Raw genomic sequence first — 17,452 nt, forward strand, 5'->3', positions numbered from 1 at the left:
ACGAAAGATGGTTCGAGATGGCTATAGGCGACCCCATTCCATCCGTGGTGCGTTTGTGAGGATTAAAACAGGAGAAACTCCAAACTAAATTTAGAGAAAATAAGGAGGAAAGCGGTATTCACCGGGGTGCTGCAGAAATCCGGGCAAGGGATAGACAATGCTCCTTCAGTGGTGCTGGAAGAGGTACTTTTTGCTTGCAGGAACTGTAGCAACCACTGGAAATTTGATCTCCTTCGTCCAACCAGAGGGAATCTGAGGAAGGGCAGGGGATGAAAACCGATGATCGAAGAGGTGAGTGATGGATCGTGAGATGGTGCAAGGAGAATGGATGCGTGAATCAGGAAGGATAGATGTCTCTCAAAAAAAAGAATCGATGCCCAGAGATGATGGATCCTTCAGAAGAAAAGTTGATCCCAGATGAGGCTTGGGTGCCTCTTTTTAAAGAGGGAAAGGAAGGCCCCCGAAGGGGTTCGTTGAGGATTGAGGGTGGAGAATGAAGGGGTTTGTTGGTGATCAAGGGTCCTGTGATGGAGAAGAGGGATTACAGTGGGAGCGTGCGAGGCTGGGCCGTTGGCGATGAAGGGCTTAGGGAGGAGATGTCGTTGGTAGAGATGAAGGATGAAGGTGGATGGTCGGGCGATGGAGGGATGAAGTGAAGCCATGGAGGAGTTCGGTGATGAAGGAGAGAGTGAGAGAGGGCAGTAGAGGGTTCTGGAAGGAAGGGGGGAGATGGAGAGAGAGAATCTGAAAAAGCCCCTAAAGATATTCGTTAAAAACCTTTTTCAAAAGAGTGCCCATTTTCAAAAGTATTTTCAAAAAAATGGTTTCAGTTAAAAAAAAGATGTTTTTCAAAAGGAGGTCTTCAAAACTATTTTTTTCTTTCTTTGTATTTTTCATTTTTTTTGTTCTTTCTCTTCATTTTCTATATTTTTTTGGTATTTTTGGAATAAAACCCTAAAAATTCATAGAAAAACAAAGATTTAAACTAATTTTTTGTATTTTTGAGAAATGTTTACAAAAGAAGGTTTTTCTGAGAATTCAAGGTTATCTTAGGGAAATTTCTTCAGAAAATGGGTTTGGATTCAAAAAATTTAGAAGATTTTTGAGTTTTTAACCTCGAACTGAGGAATATCAAATAATGAATCCCAATGGATACCAGATGGACTTGTCCGAGCTATTCCAAAACTATTTTTGGTAATTTTGTAATTTTAATTTAAAAAAATGGACAACGAGGCTCGGATTTGGATTTTGGCAACGGATCCGGATCCGAAACTGAGTCAGATGTATAAAAATGAATTTAATTTCAATAAATTCTGAGAAATAACTGGGATTTAGATTTAAAACTGACTTGATTACTTAGAAAAATGGGGTTAGGGGCAAAAAGGGAATATTTACAATATTTTGAAAATTTTGGGGTGTTCACAGATGCCCCTCTTTGCTACTAAGCCGGTTGAAAGCCGAGCTTAGTGGCAAAGAAACACTCTAAATTTTGAAAAATGCCCCAGTTAGCCAACCTGAACTGGGTGTGGAAGAATTACTTCGAAAACATGGCTTTTCAGGCTTAAAACCTTATCCTGAATGGTTTTGGGGGACGAAATTCTAAAAAATGATATGACTGAATAATAAAAAATGAGGAAATCGCGATGGGACTTTGGGCGAAGATCCCGAAATGATGAAAGGTAAGTGTTTTGATCAAGTCTCATGCGTGAGACAAGATCAACCTTTTGGAATGTCTCAGGTTTAGCCCTTAGCCTGGATGGGATGAAGATAGATCAAGATAATTTGGATGGGGAAAGGAATATAAGTGGACCTCAATGGGACATTTGAAAGAAAATGCCTCATGAGATGAAATTAAGCACGATCCTTCTCTAGGTGGATATATATAGAGCATGGATTCCTTTGTGGGGAAAAACCATGACGGGACTGGGAAGATTACTTCGTCGAAACGAGGTTCAGGTTTAACCCAAACCTGAACGGAAGATACCTCATGGAACGAGGTTCAGGCTTAACCCTTAACCTGAAGGGGGACGACCATACAGAATCCTCGAACGAGGAAGCTGTGGTGGGACAACAAAGTGCATCGCCAAAGCGAGATTCAGGTTTAACCCTTGACCTGAGTGGGGGGGGGGACCACACGAATTCCTTAAATGAAGAAATCGTGGTGGGGCTAGAAAGGATATCTAGTTGAAGCGAGATTCAGGTTTAACCCTAACCTGAACGGAAGATACCTCGCGGAGCAAGGTTCAGGCTTAACCCTTAACCTGAAGGGGGCGACCATACAGAATCCTCGGATAAAGAAACCATGATGGGACCTTCGGAGTTTGGACGAACAAATTCGAAAGGAGTTTGCAAGAAGAGAAAAACAAGGGATTCCCTAAAGTTTGGAAAGGGGATGATCTGGGGCGCCTCATTGCTGAGACTAAATCAGCTTTCTAAAAACAGACAACCTCTCGCAGAAGGTTTGGGTGATACCTCGAGGAGTGAGGCAACAGGTTCAATCCTTAACTTGAATGGATACAGAATCCTTGAAGAGCGAGAAAACAGTGATGGGACCTCTAGACTTCGCATAACAAGTCCAAGAGGGGTTTGCAAAAGGATGAAAATGGGGGTCCTTAAAGCTTGAAAGGGGGTTGATCTTGGGCGCCTCATTGCTGAGTCTGAAAATAGCTTTTGACAATAACAGACCTTTTGCAGAAGGTTCAGGATTAACCCTTATCCTGAATGGGAACTGTCTATGGCGGGACAGTGGGGAACGCAGGGAAGCGTGCGAATCTGAGAGTGCTCAGATCAGACTGAAGGAAAAAGAACTTTTCAGTCCTAATGAGGGATGACGTCAGAATACGTCAAAACGAACATCAAGTTCTTACTTCATGTTGGGATAATAAGAAAATATTGCCAATAAGATGCCAAAATTGTAGTTGATTCAAAATGATTGAATTGTGTATATATGTGAAAATATCACCTCTTTCTACCTAGAGTATTAGCTTCAATTGGGCTAACTCCGTAAAATCAAGAATCAAATTCAAATTTGTTGTTGTTGAGTTTCCTTAAGGAAGATATCAATTTCCTTGATATGAAAAGAGAAGAAATATTTTTAGCTTCATAAAAGCAATTGAGTGAAAAAGATATTGATGAAAGAATTTCACATAGATAAAGATGATTCCTGACAGTTTTGGGCAGTTTGATATCCTGAGGCTTTTCCCATGATAATCTTTTTGCACTCTTTTGAGTCATGGAGCTCTCTTGGGCTTTTACATCATCATTTATTTTGGAGATGTCCTAATTTTTCTCTCTTTTCGGAGAATGGTACATCACAAAATCCTTCATCTTGAAGATGTTCCGATCCTTCTTTTTCTTTCTCAGGAATTAGGCTTGATGATATTGGTTCTTTGGTCAAAATTGCTCTAGATAGCAGTAATCAAATATCTTTTGGGGTTTGTCGGGAGGCTCATCACAGTCGTCTTCATCTTGACGGTGCTCCAAACGTTCCCTAGAAGGATCCATCACAAACTCTTTCATCTCGGAGATGATCCAAATCTTCTTTGGCCCCGGGGGTCTAGCTCGCATATTCGTCTTCATCTTGACGATATTTGAGAGGTCCCTTTTGCGGATATTTGATTGCAGCTTAGATGACTAAGGAGATATGGATTGGGTAGGTCCTTTTTTACTACTCAGGATATTTCCGCTGTCTTACTGCCAAAAGAATGATCTTTTAAGAATGTGCCATAGTTATGATCAATATCAGTCCACTTATGGCTTTTCAACATCATTGAATTCTTCCTTTGCCGGTCATATCGAAGATTTTTCTTCATCCTCTTGGTTGACCAATAGAAAAAGGCTTGAATTCAGTTCTTATTTCGCAAAAGTCTTGCTCTTTTGAAAATAATACTAAAGGTAGTTGGAGGAAATTCTCTATGTGATGAAAACTTTGAGATCAACAATGGTTTTTTATAGCAAATTGACAAAGTATTCTAGAAATCCTTGATGAAATAAATTGCTTGATATCGAAGTGACACGTTCGTGACAAAATTCTCCTCTCTTCTTCCCCAAAAAAAGAGACTCAGGCTTAGCCCTTACCTGAATGGGAAGTTGAAATTACTCTTCTCTTCTTTAAAGAAGAGGTGTTTGCAAAACGGAACTTTCAAAGAGAAATTAAGTTTTTGTCAAAACTTCCTATCTCTAGGCTTCTCTTATGGAAAGGCGGCCGAAAAACAAAGTTGAGAAAGTATCACAGAGGAACGAGTCCATCACACTCTCCCTAGAAAAGGGTCCTCTATGAAGGGGTTGGCCAAAGATGAAAAAAATGGGGTCCACAAAAAGAAACGAGCTTCCGTCGAAGCTCTCCTTGGAAAAAGGGTTCTTTTGTGTAAAGTTGGTTGTTGTTTTGCAAACTGTTCATGAAGAAAATGAGTCCCTTCAAACTCTCCCTGGAAAAGGGTTCTTGCGAACTAAAGATGGTTGCATGCGAAAGGAACGAGCTCCCTCGAACTCTCCCTGAAGAGGGTCCTTCGCAAGAGAAAAAATTTGATTTTTGATAAAATGATAACCCGAAGGTTGAATTTGAGAATTTAGAGCTTGAATTGTTGATGATTGGTTAGTACAAAGACTGAACCTGGAGGGCTAACTGATTAGTCAGCCAAACACTAGCACGAGCGCTAGATGTACTAGTACGAGCACTGGATTTGAAGATGTACCAATACGAGCACTGGGTTTTGAAAGACACACCAGTACGAGCACTGGACTTCGAAATTGCACACCAGTACGAGCACTGGGTTTTGAAATTGTGCACCAGTACGAGCACTGGGTTTTAAAAAAGCATACCAGTACGAGCACTGGTTTTTCAAAATGCACCAGTACGAGTACTAGTTTTTTTAGAAAGTGACTGACATTCGAAGATATCTGAAAATTAAGCAAGAATGATTGTCGATGTTTCAGGATTATCCCTTATCCTGAAGGGGAAGTTCAGGTTTGTCCCTTAACCTGAAAGGGGAGGCAAGGAGAACGTTGGTCCAATACGAGCATTGGATCAACAAGGGAAGGTTCGAGTTGAACTCGAAATCGCGAAAAATGGAAGATAAAAAGGAAAAACCCGAGTCGGAACCCGATTTTTCGAAATAAAAGAATAAATGAGAAAATCTATTTTTGAGAACTCGAATTCTTGATGCAACGATTGGTTCCAACACAAGCATTGGATCCAAAAGGAAGTCCAAGTCGGAACTTGAAGCTTCAGAAATAAGAATATACAAAAGGGAAAATCCGAGTCAGAACCCAGTTTTTCAAAATAAAAGAATGAATGAGAATCGAGTTTGAGAACTTGAATTCTCGACGTAGCAATTGGTCCAATTCGAACATCGGGACCAAAAGGAAGCCCAAGTCGAAACTCGAAGCTTCAGAAATAAGAATATACAAAAGGGAAAATCTGAGTCGGAACCCAGTTTTTTAAAAATAAAAGAATGAATGAGAATTGAGTTTGAGAACTCGAATTCTCGACGTAGCAATTGGTCCAATGCGAACATCGAGACCAAAAGAAAGCTCAAGTCGGAACTCGAAGCTTCAAAAATAAGAATATACAAATGGGAAAATCCAAGTCGGAACCCAATTTTTCAAAATAAAAGAATGAATGAGAATCGAGTTTGAGAACTCGAATTCTCGACGTAGCAATTGGTCCAATGCGAACATCGGGACCAGAAGGAAGCCCAAGTCGAAACTCGAACTTCAGAAATAAGAATATACAAAAGGAAAAATCCGAGTCGGAACCCAGTTTTTCAAAATAAAAGAATGAATGAGAATCGAGTTTGAGAACTCGAATTCTCGACGTAGCAATTGGTTCCAACATGAGCATTGGATCCAAAGGGAAGTTCGAGTCGGAACCCGAAACTTCAAACAAAAGATAAAAGGGGAAAACCCGAGTCGGGACTAGGATCTTCCAAAAATAAAAATAAAATAAAATAAAAACCTGAGTCGGAACTCAGACGGGAAGGAAATAATTCCTACCCAAAAGTCGGATTTCAGAAGGATTGACAAAAAGCGTGAATAGATTTTGACAATGAGGATGAAAAACTTATTCCAGATCCTCGACCCAAGGCGGCTTAAGGTTTGAATTTTATTTAGGATGGTTTTCAGGATTTCTCCCCTATCCCGAAGAGAATTTGACAATATCAGAGAATTTTGATAGGGATCGACAAAGGATAAAGAATTAAGGAAAGAGAAGAATTAACGAATTTGACAATAAAAATTTGAAAAAGGATTGGTAGAAATAGGCAGAGTTTTGAGGAAAAAATGATAATAAAAGAATTTATGATTATCTGTTGTCTTGAAAGAAAATAAAGGGCCTCGCGGGACGAGGTTCAGGTTTTATCCCTTAACCTGAAAGGGAAATACCCCGTGAAAATGGAGCATCAGGTTTATCCCTTAACCTGAAAGGGTTTAACGAATAAGAGAATACCTCATTGAAAAGAGCCATCAAGTTCATCCCTTAACCTGAAAGGATTTTATAAAGATTTGATAAAATTTAGTAAAAATTGATAAAACTTGATAAAACTTGACAAAAATTAATAAAATTGACAATAAATTGATGAAAACATGATTAAATTGAAAAATGAAATGAATGCAATTTAATAAAGATAACAAGATTAACTGAAAAGTTGATAAGATTTTTAGAAAAAGATTCGTCTGATCCTGCCTGCATATGATGAAGAAAGATAAGTATAGATCTAAATAAAATGCCCCAGTATCAAAGAGAAGAATGTGAGAATTCAATGGAAGGTTATTGCTTTATCGAAAAAGACTTTTGAAGAGTACAAAAAGCTAGGATGAACAATTCAAGTATAAAATCTCTTCAAATATAAAGCATTGATAGGATCTGACAGTTCCACCCCATCTACGTTGATCAAGCGATAGGAATTGCGAGGCAGCGCTTCCTTAACCACATAAGGGCCTTCCCAATTGGGTGACCACTTGCCCTTCGGCCGATGCTTAAGATGAGTTGTCGATCTGAGCACAAGATCATTGACTCGGAATTTTCTCTCGATAACTGATTTGGCGTAGTGTCGAGCTATCCTCTGACGATAGGCTTGAGCATGTGTGATCATAGCAAAAATTTTTCTCTCTTGATATTCTCTCTCTTCCTTCTCTTTTCCTTTCCAGCCTCTATTTCCTCCTTTTTGAAGTGAGAAAATAAAAGACAGGAAAGAAGAGAAAAGAGAAAAGAAAAGAAAAAAAGAAGAGAAGAGGAACTCTTTTGCGGGGTCTCACTTGACCTTAATTTTGAAAATATTTAGAAAATTACTTGCCTCTGTTTTGAAATATTTGCGAGAAAATTGGGAGATGGGATTCGCTCGTCGGTACGAGGTTCGACCGTTCCTGGCACCTTTACCAGGGGTAATCGAACCAAGTGTCGAATTCATGCCTTTTGCTTTGCAAAAAGATTATCTAAGAATTTATCCTAAGTCTAAATGCACAAAGAATCATGCTTGTGCAAATGCAAGGATGTATGCTCTTTTAAAAAATGATTTTGGAAATCTCCAAGTGTTTCTCGTAAATAGAGTGAAGAAATGGTTTCTAACTTAGAACTTAAGATTTAAAGTGTTAAGTTTTTGGAATAATCAGAGCTTGGGAAAATAAATCTGAACTTCGAAAGGAATGATTTTGAAGTTGAGATAAAAGGTGAAGAAAGGAAATTCCAAAGTCATAAGTGGACTTTAAATTTAGGATTTTAAACTTGGATGAATGTTTAAAATGGAATTGAATTCTAGCTTCAGAGTTTGAAATCAGAATGAGTTCTGAGAGATCCAAAAATTGAGAAATGGAATTGGTTTTTGGAATTTTTGGGAATCAAGATAAACTTGGATTTTAAAATTTGGAATGAAATGGAATTGGATTTGAAAAATTGGAGTTGGGAATAGAAGTTGATTTGAAATCTGGAACGAAATGGAATTGGATTTAAAAAAAAATTGGAGTTGGGAATAGAAGTTGATTTGAAATCTGGAATTCAAGATGGATTTTGAATCCAAAGTTGGGATCCTAAATAGAATTGAGATCCAAGATGAAATTGAATTCTGGATTTAGAATCCTAAATGAGAATTGGATCTGAAACCTGAGATCAAATGATGGAATTCGGATCTGAAGTGTGAGATCCAAGATGGAATTGGACTCTCGATCCTAGAATGGATTTTGGATCTGAAGTCTAAGGATCTAATGATGGAATTGGATCCGAGATTTTGAGTGGATTTTGGATCTGAAGTCTAAGATCCAAGATGGAATTGAATTCTAGATCCTAAAGAGAATTTGGATCGGAAGTCTTAGATCCAAGCTAGAATTGGATTCTGGATCCCAAAATGGAATTGGATTTGAAGTATGAGATCCAAAATGAGATTAGATTCTGAAGTTTGGAATGGAATTTGGATCTGAAATCTGAGATGGAATTGGGTTTTGGATCCTAAAATGGATTTTGGATTTGAAGTCTGAGATCCAAGATGAAGTTTAATTCTGGATCTAGAATGGATTTTGGATCCGAAGCCTGAGATCCAAGATAGAATTGAATTATGGATCCTAAGATGGGTTTTGGATCTGAAGTCTGAGATCCAAGATGAAGTTGGATTCTGGATCCTAAAAATGGGTTTTGAATCTAAAATCTGAGATCCAAAAAATGGAGTTTACACTTAGAAATCTGGATCCAAGTGGGGATTAGGATCTAATTTTGGATTTTGAATGTCCAAATGGGACTTTTGAATATGGATCTGGGTTTTTTGAAAACCCAGTTTGAATTTAAAATTTGAGGAAGAGTCAAATTTTGAGATTTTCGAATCAATCTCGAACTTTGATTTTAAATTTTGAAGATGAGAAGATAAACTTGATTTTGATTTTGAAAATGAATCAGAAACTTCAAAGTTAAATTGAACTTTGAAAATGGAATTTTGAATTGAATTGGAAAATTTGAAGTTTGAATGTAAAATGATTTTAAAATTTCAAAGTCAAATTGGACTTTAAAATTGAATTTTTGAATCTTAAAATGATATAGAATTGAATGTGAATCTATAAATAAGATTTGATCTGAGAAATGAAGAAAAAGAATCACTTGGAATTTTGAAAAGGGAATTTTGAAAATATGATGCAATTCTATCCTAAATGATGAATGAATTTAAATAATTTTGAAATTGGACTTGAAAATCATATTTCATTTTTTAAATGAATGTAAATAAGATTAATGATACAATACACTTCTGACTATGGTCATTGAATGTATTATATAATAATCATATCTAAATTCAAATGAAGAATAAAATACATTTTGGTGCTTTTATAGAGTTTTAAATGAAATTAATTCTCAATATATCCTGACTATGGCCATTGATATATGTATTGAATCAATTTTAAGCTAAACTCTGATAAAAGAGGAAAATATTTAAAGAAAATATGATGAATTTTGAAAAGGATCCAGTGTTATTTTATAAAAGATAAAAATCCTAAGTTTTGTTTACATTCTGACTATGGCCATTGATGTAAATCATCAACTTAGGATTAATTACCTTTTATAAAATGGTGCACGTGCCATTCGTGCGCCCATTTGTGAAATTTCGTAATAAAGGAGGAAAATGATATGAAAACAAGCAATTTCTAAGATATATGCATGCTCATACATTCTAATTTAATACAGAAAATGTAAAGAGTTTCATTATATCTCGCTATTACAATATTGGAATTAAATGTAATACTATAGAATCTCTAATTTAGGGTCAAAGAATAAAACTTTCCATGTATTTTCTGCAAAACAGGGTTAGCACAAAATAACAGGCGAATATAGAAAAATATCGCAAAGATCATATTGAATTTGGAATGTGAATGATGAAACGAGCATATGTATGCCTTATGCTAATGCATCATGCTTGATGAGAAGATACATTGAAATGCATATTTAATGTACTACACTAATGCGGAGATGGATATTGAAACGGTTGTGTTGATGTGCAAAGTATACAGGAAATGATAATGGTGAATAAAATAATATACAGATGATGTGCTAATATATAATAGTAGTATGTGTAAACACCCCAAATTTTCCACATCCATTCTCAAACAACCCTCCTCGTGCAGTGCCAACCCTGTTAGGTCAGTGTAGGAGTCAAACCCGAGTCAGTTTCAGAAAATCACCATTTTACCAACTTTTATTAGAAAAATTATCATTTTACCCCTAGGTCATCCCGGACCCCAGTTAGTCGCAATCAACCAAGCTCATTGGTCAGTTCAGAACATTTAGAATGTCAATCAAGTCAAGCTCATCTGAGCTCACAATGAACAGGCCATTTTCATTTCTAACCATTACTGCCAAAATGGGATCATCTCTTCAGAAATGAGCTCATTTCTCACTCAAATCCAAGCCAATTGTCTCTGAGTCAGTCATACTCCCCAGAGTCTAACTTGAGCTCACCAGAAGTTCAAGCGCTCCAGTTTCAGTTCAAAACCATTTTCAAGTGTCCAGGAGCTCATTTTAGTCCATTTTAGCTCTTTCAACTGAAATTGAGTCGAGTTCAGCCAATTGAGCTAGTGTTCAAGCTTCGATTTTAGTTCACCTCAGTATTAGTGACCTTTGTTTCAGCTCAAACCCAGTTCAGGTTCGTAATTCACTTCATTCCAATGACCATTCCATACCATTTCTCTAAAAATGGCAACTTTTCTTGAAAATTTAGTTGAAAAGGTCAGTTGAGTCAGTGTCCGGTGAGTTCATTTGAGTTCTGAAACTCTAAAACCCAGCTCAATCCAGTTCATTTCAGTTGAATCCAGCTGAAACCCTAATTTCCAGTGTCACTCTAGCTTGGCAGAGCTCGAAAATCATTTCTTCAACCATTTTTTGCAAATTTTGTCAATTTTAACACTTTTTGAACTGGTACGAGTGTCAATCGGGATCTAACATCCAAAATTCTTCATTCAGGGTTAGCATTTCGCATAGCATTTCATGTCATTTCTCATCATTTCATATCATTTCTCAGCATTTCATAACATTTCATAACATTTCATTACATTTCATTTCATTTTCAAACTCCAGAACTCCAGTTTTATAAATTTCAATCCAGATCGAGTTTTAAAAGCTTTCAGAAATCAATTTCAAACCTCGGATTTCCAAAATTGACAATTTTACCCCTGAGATTCTAAATTTGGAAATATTTTCTCGAGAAAAACAATCTGGATTCATTTCCAACTCAAATTTTCAAATTCTACATTGGATTTGCTTCGCAACGAGCTATTAAACTTCAAAATCTGAGCTCATTTAAAAAACTGCCAAAAATAGCTCGTTTCATTTGGAAATATTTTCTCAATAAAAACAATCTGGATTTCTTTTAAAATTAAATTTTCAAATTCTACATTGGATTTGCTTCGCAACGAGGTATTGAACTTCAAAATCCAAGCTCGTTTCAAAAACTGCCAAAAATAACTCGTTTCGTTTGGAAACTTTCTGAAAAGACTATTTTACCCCTCTGATCGTCAAAATGAATTTCAAAATCAAAATTTGGACCCGCTCTGAGATGGCCCATCCATTTGCATTCTCTTGTTTTAATTTATAAAAAAAAATTATCTTTTTCTTTATTTTTTTGGTTTGTTTTATTTTATTTATTTTAATTTTTTTTAAAATTATTTTATTCTTCCTAAGGTGGGACCCACAAGGGGGTCACCCAAACCTCCAGCCCATTTCCTTTCTTTCTTCCTCCATTTTCTTTTTTTATATTTTCTTTATTTTCTTTTCTTTTCTTCTTTATTTCTTTTCTTTCTTTCTTTTTCTTCCTTTTTTCTTTCTTTTTCTTTCTTTCTTTCTTTCCTCCTTTCTTTCCTCTCCCTCCATTCACGTATAGTCTTTCCAGCCCCTCCTTCTTCTTCTTTCCCTCTCCTTTCTTCCCCTTTCTTTCCTTTTCCTTCTTCCCCTCTTCTTTCCTTTTCCTTCCCTTCCTTCTTTCTCCTTTCTTCCTTACTCCCTTTCTACTTTCCCTCCACAGCCGTATGGCTGCAGCCATTCACGTAAAAGTGAATTCCATCCTATCATTCATAGCTAATGAAAACCTAGAAAACTTAGAAAAATGATGATTAAGACCTAAGTCCCAAAAAGAAGAAAAAGAAGGTCTCATACGGCTGCCTAAAAGGAGCTCTCAAGGGGAACGACTGCCCATCTTTCAATCTCTCTCTCTCTCTCTCTTGGTTCCCAATACACAGCATCTCCCTCTCATTGCTGCAGCACACAGCACCCTCAACTCCTTTAACACCACCACTTCCGGCCACCAAAGAGGAGCACCGCCGACAGCTACCTCCAACACCACTCCAGCCACCCCTTTCATGTCCAGCAGCAACACCCCCTTCAATCAGCACCATCTCCACGCCCAGCCAGCTTCCCCTTTGAAGATCCACGCCCAACAGCAAGACCTTCACAGCCATCTCCTTTGAAGCAGACCCTCTTCAGGTCATATCTTCAACAAGAACCTCCAAGGAAGCTCCCTCTTTCATCGGTGCAGCAGCCTCCCTCAAGCCATAGCTCCAGCCGGTGCCACCTCTTCCAAAGGCTCCCACAGCAGCCATTGCTGCCATCGCTCCAGCTCACCAACAGTGCCGCCCTATTGCCATTCTCACGCCCAGATCCCTCTTGGAGCCCCTTCAAGTCCAAGATTTCAAATCTTCATCAGCAAAAGTTTAAGCACCCGTTCCAACACTTGCAGACGCCAACCAGCGTTCAAGGTCTCCATAGCTGCAACTGCTCCCAAGGTAAGGCCTATTCACGTTTGTGTCAATCATGCCACGTGCTGTATGGTTTGCCTCTTGATGGTCTATCGAAATAAGACCCTCTTGGTGATGCTAGATGATAGGAAACAATGAGAGTTTGCTTGTTTTTTTTTTTCTTTTACTTTTCATGATAATGCGTACATAAATGAGAGGATTCATCCAGCCAATGGATTGAACCCCTCATTTCAATTGCTATATCAAATCAATATTTTGCCTCCATGCTTTTCCTTTGTTTTATTTTCATATAAATGGTATAATTTAGGTATTGCTTTTGATTTATTTCATTAGATATATTTCATTAGTTCATTAATGCATATCTTGTTAGTTTATAGGTTTTACATTTAGGCATGTAGTCTAGTTATGATTTCATGTAAAGATTTTCATTCAAAAATATTGAAAATTTTATGATAGATGTTATTATTTGTCTACGATCCTTTGCCAAAAATTTGAATTTGTTAGAGTTTTGGAACCCTTCTAAACCAACCAAACCCTAAATTGGGTTTTCTGTCTCTCTGAGATTTCAATTCCTGCTTTAGCAGACAAGAACCTTCGGATTCGCCCTTGTGGGGGATTTGAATCATTGTCCAAAAATCACAGTGGATTTATAATGGAATCTACTAGTGATCTGGAAATTTTGAGGTTTTTACAATTATTTTTACTTCTGTAAAAAATCAGATTTCTCAGACCTCTGGGAAAATATTGATTTTCTTTCGTCAGGGTATAGACAGACCCTAATGCACTGAGTCCATCAAATCTGTAACCCTTCTGCAAAAACTTTTAACATGAAAGTTGTTCCTAACATAATTTCCTGTCATTTCCCAAAATTTGGGAATTTGTGAATCCGTTTCATTATTTTTCCCGGATTTTATCTTTCTGTCTAACAGATTCCAATGTCCAGAAATTCCAGAGATTTAGGTCTCTAATAACAGTGTGTCTTTTTCCAAACCGTAACCCAAATCCCAATGGTGTCTAAATATCAAATCTTCCTCTGTTTGTCAGAGACATGTTCCCACAATTTCATCTAATTTCCCATCGATCTGCCATTTTTCCCACATTTGCTACCAAAACCTGTCTGTTTCCTTCATTTACTAGAGTCGCCGGATTCCGATCCGACTTGCCGGAGTGGTACAGCTCCGACCATAGGTAAAAACCAGAAATTTTAAAAGGAAAAAATCCTTGCCTTACTGTACTCTGTTACCCCATAAAATTTGGGAAATTTTTATGGAAGTTTGATATCCTAAATCCCCTTTAGAATCAACATTTTAGGCAAAAATCATAAAATTTAGGGTTTTTATTTGAATTTCCATATTTAAAAATACAAACAATTAGATTTTCGAGATCCATTATGTTTCTAGGGTTATTTTAGTTGTCCATGTCAAATTTGGTTTAATTCCAAGTTCATTTGCTCCATGTGTTAGTTTATCTTTAAATTCAGAAGCGAAAATCAAGTTAAATTCGATATTTTATGATATTTTCGCCATGTTAGGGTTTTTATCATGTACATAAGCATGTAGAATCATATTAGGGTTAATTTTAATCTCATTTGCATTTCATATTTTTCAATTTTGCAAAATTTATTTCAGAAAACCCTGGTTTCAAGGCCATAGTCTTGTTATCAGGGGTATTTTGGTCATTTTGACCTAAATTTTGAAATTTCAATTTCTAATTATCCAAAATTTCATGCATATCATCATATTTTATCATATTATGTTTGATTTATTTCATTTGATTTTCAAAATTCCAAAATTTATAAAAATTCTTTCAGAAAACCCTGATTTCAAGGTCATCAGGGGTATTTTGGTCATTTTGACCCCAATTTCGAATTTTCAAGTTTTTTTTCAAAATTTATTCATTATTTATCATGTTTATATCAAAGGGGGTATGAATTTGGGTTTATATCTGAATAATATCCGATAATTCCCCATATTTTCGGATAAATTCAGAAAAACCTACATTTTTGTGCTAACTTTATTTTCCAGTTTTGCAGGAACATCCAAGAAGAAGACTTAGTTATTTTATTTCTTTATTTTATTTAATTCAATATAAAAAGCAATGTAATATTTGGAATAAGAGTTACATTTATGCTTAGAATAGGGTTGCATTGCATATAGTTTAATTTATGCAAATTTTTAATATGTGATGTATGATTCATGCATATTTATTTCAAATTCACTATGGTTTACACGAATGGCACGTGCACAAGCTCTTATGGAGTTTGTAAACTCGGTGGGATTCGTATTTATGGCCATAGTCAGAATACGAAGAAAACCAAGATTTATGATCTTTGTATTAGCCACATTCAGCCTACACATTTAGGCTAACTTCAAAATGCACTGCATTTCTCAAAGTTTTAAAAGGATTTCCCAATTTCTCAATAAAATTCCTTTTTCAAATTCATATTCATTCATTCATATCATTCAAATTGCATTATTCTCAAATTCATTTTCCAATTTCAATTTCAAAAAAATTCAGTTTTCTCAAGAATTTCCAAGTCTTTCTCAGGATCTGATTTTCTCAAAATCCTAAGTTTTCAAATGACATTTCAAAGCATTTCCCAAGTTCAAATCAAGATTTTCCTATGCTTTAAAATTCTAAAATTTCAAAATCCCAAGTTTTCAGAAATTGCTTTTCTCAGATTTCCCATTTTCCTGAGAATCCAGTTTCCCGAGAATCTATTTTCCATTTCAAAAGTCATTTTCCAATGAATTTCTTAGATTTTATCAGAATTCTCAAATCCATTTTCTCAGAAAAGCAATTCCAAATTTCAAAATCGATTTTCCAAAGTTCAAGTTTTCCTGAGAAATCACTTTCCAATCCACTTTCTGATTTCCAATGAATTTCAATGATTTTCCCAGGAATTCAATTTTCAAGTACTTTTTCAATCAATTTTCAAGCATATATCAATTTTCCAAAGCAAACATCATGTTTCTCGAAATTGCATTATTTTCAAAATTTCATAGCACAAGCCTGATTCTATGTGCATTCTAGGAAAAATAGAGCATAATTTAGATATTTGAGTCAAGTTAAAGCACGTAATTGATCCTTGGTTCAATTACCCTTGGTAAAGGCACCAGGAACGGTTGAACCTCGTACCGACAGGCGGATCCCATTCCATGGAATTTTCCCGCAAATTTTCAAAACGAAGGCGAGTTAATTTTCAAAACCAATTTCAAAACTTTGGTCGAGTTTGACTCGCGAAATTCGTTTCTCTCTCGCAAGGGAGGGGAAAAATTTTGCGATGATAACAGGTTTGGCGACCGAGATGGGACCTGTCTTCGTCTGATCAATTATGTGCTTTAACTTAGTTCAATTATCAAAATTATGTTCTATGGAATGTCAGCTTTAATTTTTGATATCATGTGAACCTAGGAGCCTAGACTTGAACCCAGCTGACATGGGTTGTATATAGACTAGGCATGGTTTGGTAGGACCATATTGAGGAGAATTATGCATGCTCACTTAGACTTAGGTCTGAAATACAACACTCCTCAATCTAGGACTTGTATGAAAACAATGTTTGCTTCTTCAAAAATTTTAAAATTCTATCTCTTTAGGACATAGAGCCCTCTGTTTGCCTGCATGTGATCATATTTCAAAAACCAACCCACCTATGTCTATCTGGTCTTCACGTTGCTGGGCTCTCTTCCAGAACCATAGTTCGGGACAGAGCCTCACAACTGGGCCACTTATTTGGGCTAACACCCCCTGCCATGTACCAAGGGCCATAGTCCAACGTATATCGGCAGGCGCTCAAGGATGTTGGGAAAACACAAGCCTAGACCCGGAGATGAGTTTTGTGCCACGTACATCGAGCCTCGGCTCGAGTATATCGGCATAGCATGATTGGACACAGTTGATCTGAGCCTAGAGTCAGGATTAGGGTCCAAAAGCTTTTTCAAAATCAATGCATTTAGAGTTGGCATCTTAGGGATTGCTGTATGTGCATAATTGTTTGTAATTGAATGTATAATATTCATTTTCGCCTTATTTTCTCATATTTTTCCTAATTTTTCCAAAATACCAAACAATTTTCCAAAATACCTCATTTTTCATCTTTTATAAAATATCTCCTTTTTCTCGAAAACCCTGGACGATTTTTTTTCAAATTATCCACCTTTTCTTCAAAACTCCAAGAGATTTTCCATTCTTTCGTTCCTCTGGACTTCGAATTTCCAGCTTTCATTTTATCCTGCCTGCAATTTTCAAAATTCTTGTATTTTTCCAAAGTCTAATTCCAGTCTTCTTGTCTTTCAGTCCAATGGCATCCAGTCAGTTCGATTCTGTTTTTCTTGAGGGTCACATCTCCTACGAGGTGCGACAAAGTCTTCCTGAGCATCGATCTCTTAGCACCGGACCCTTCTTCCCCCGATGGTACAATGTCTGGTTCAAAAACTTCTCTTGTATGTTTCCGGACCACTTTGAGCGATTGCGGGTTGGAACTGGCATCTGCAGTGGGAAAGTTGACAGTCAACAGCAATCTGATTCATGCACTGGCAGAGCGGTGGAATCCGCGCACTTGCACGTTCTGGTTCCCGTGGGGCGAGATGACACTACTGATGGATGAATTTTCAGAGATTATGGGACTGCCTGAGCCAGCCGGTCAGCCTGGAGATCCGTTAGAGCAGCAGTTTCTGATCAATGTCAAGGGTCTGGACCCCAAAGATGCCGTAGCTCGCATGACAGGGCGCAAGTC

This window comes from Nuphar pumila, chromosome 7, assembly GCF_984573655.1.
Source record: "Nuphar pumila chromosome 7, dmNupPumi1.hap1.1, whole genome shotgun sequence".
NCBI lineage: Eukaryota > Viridiplantae > Streptophyta > Magnoliopsida > Nymphaeales > Nymphaeaceae > Nuphar > Nuphar pumila.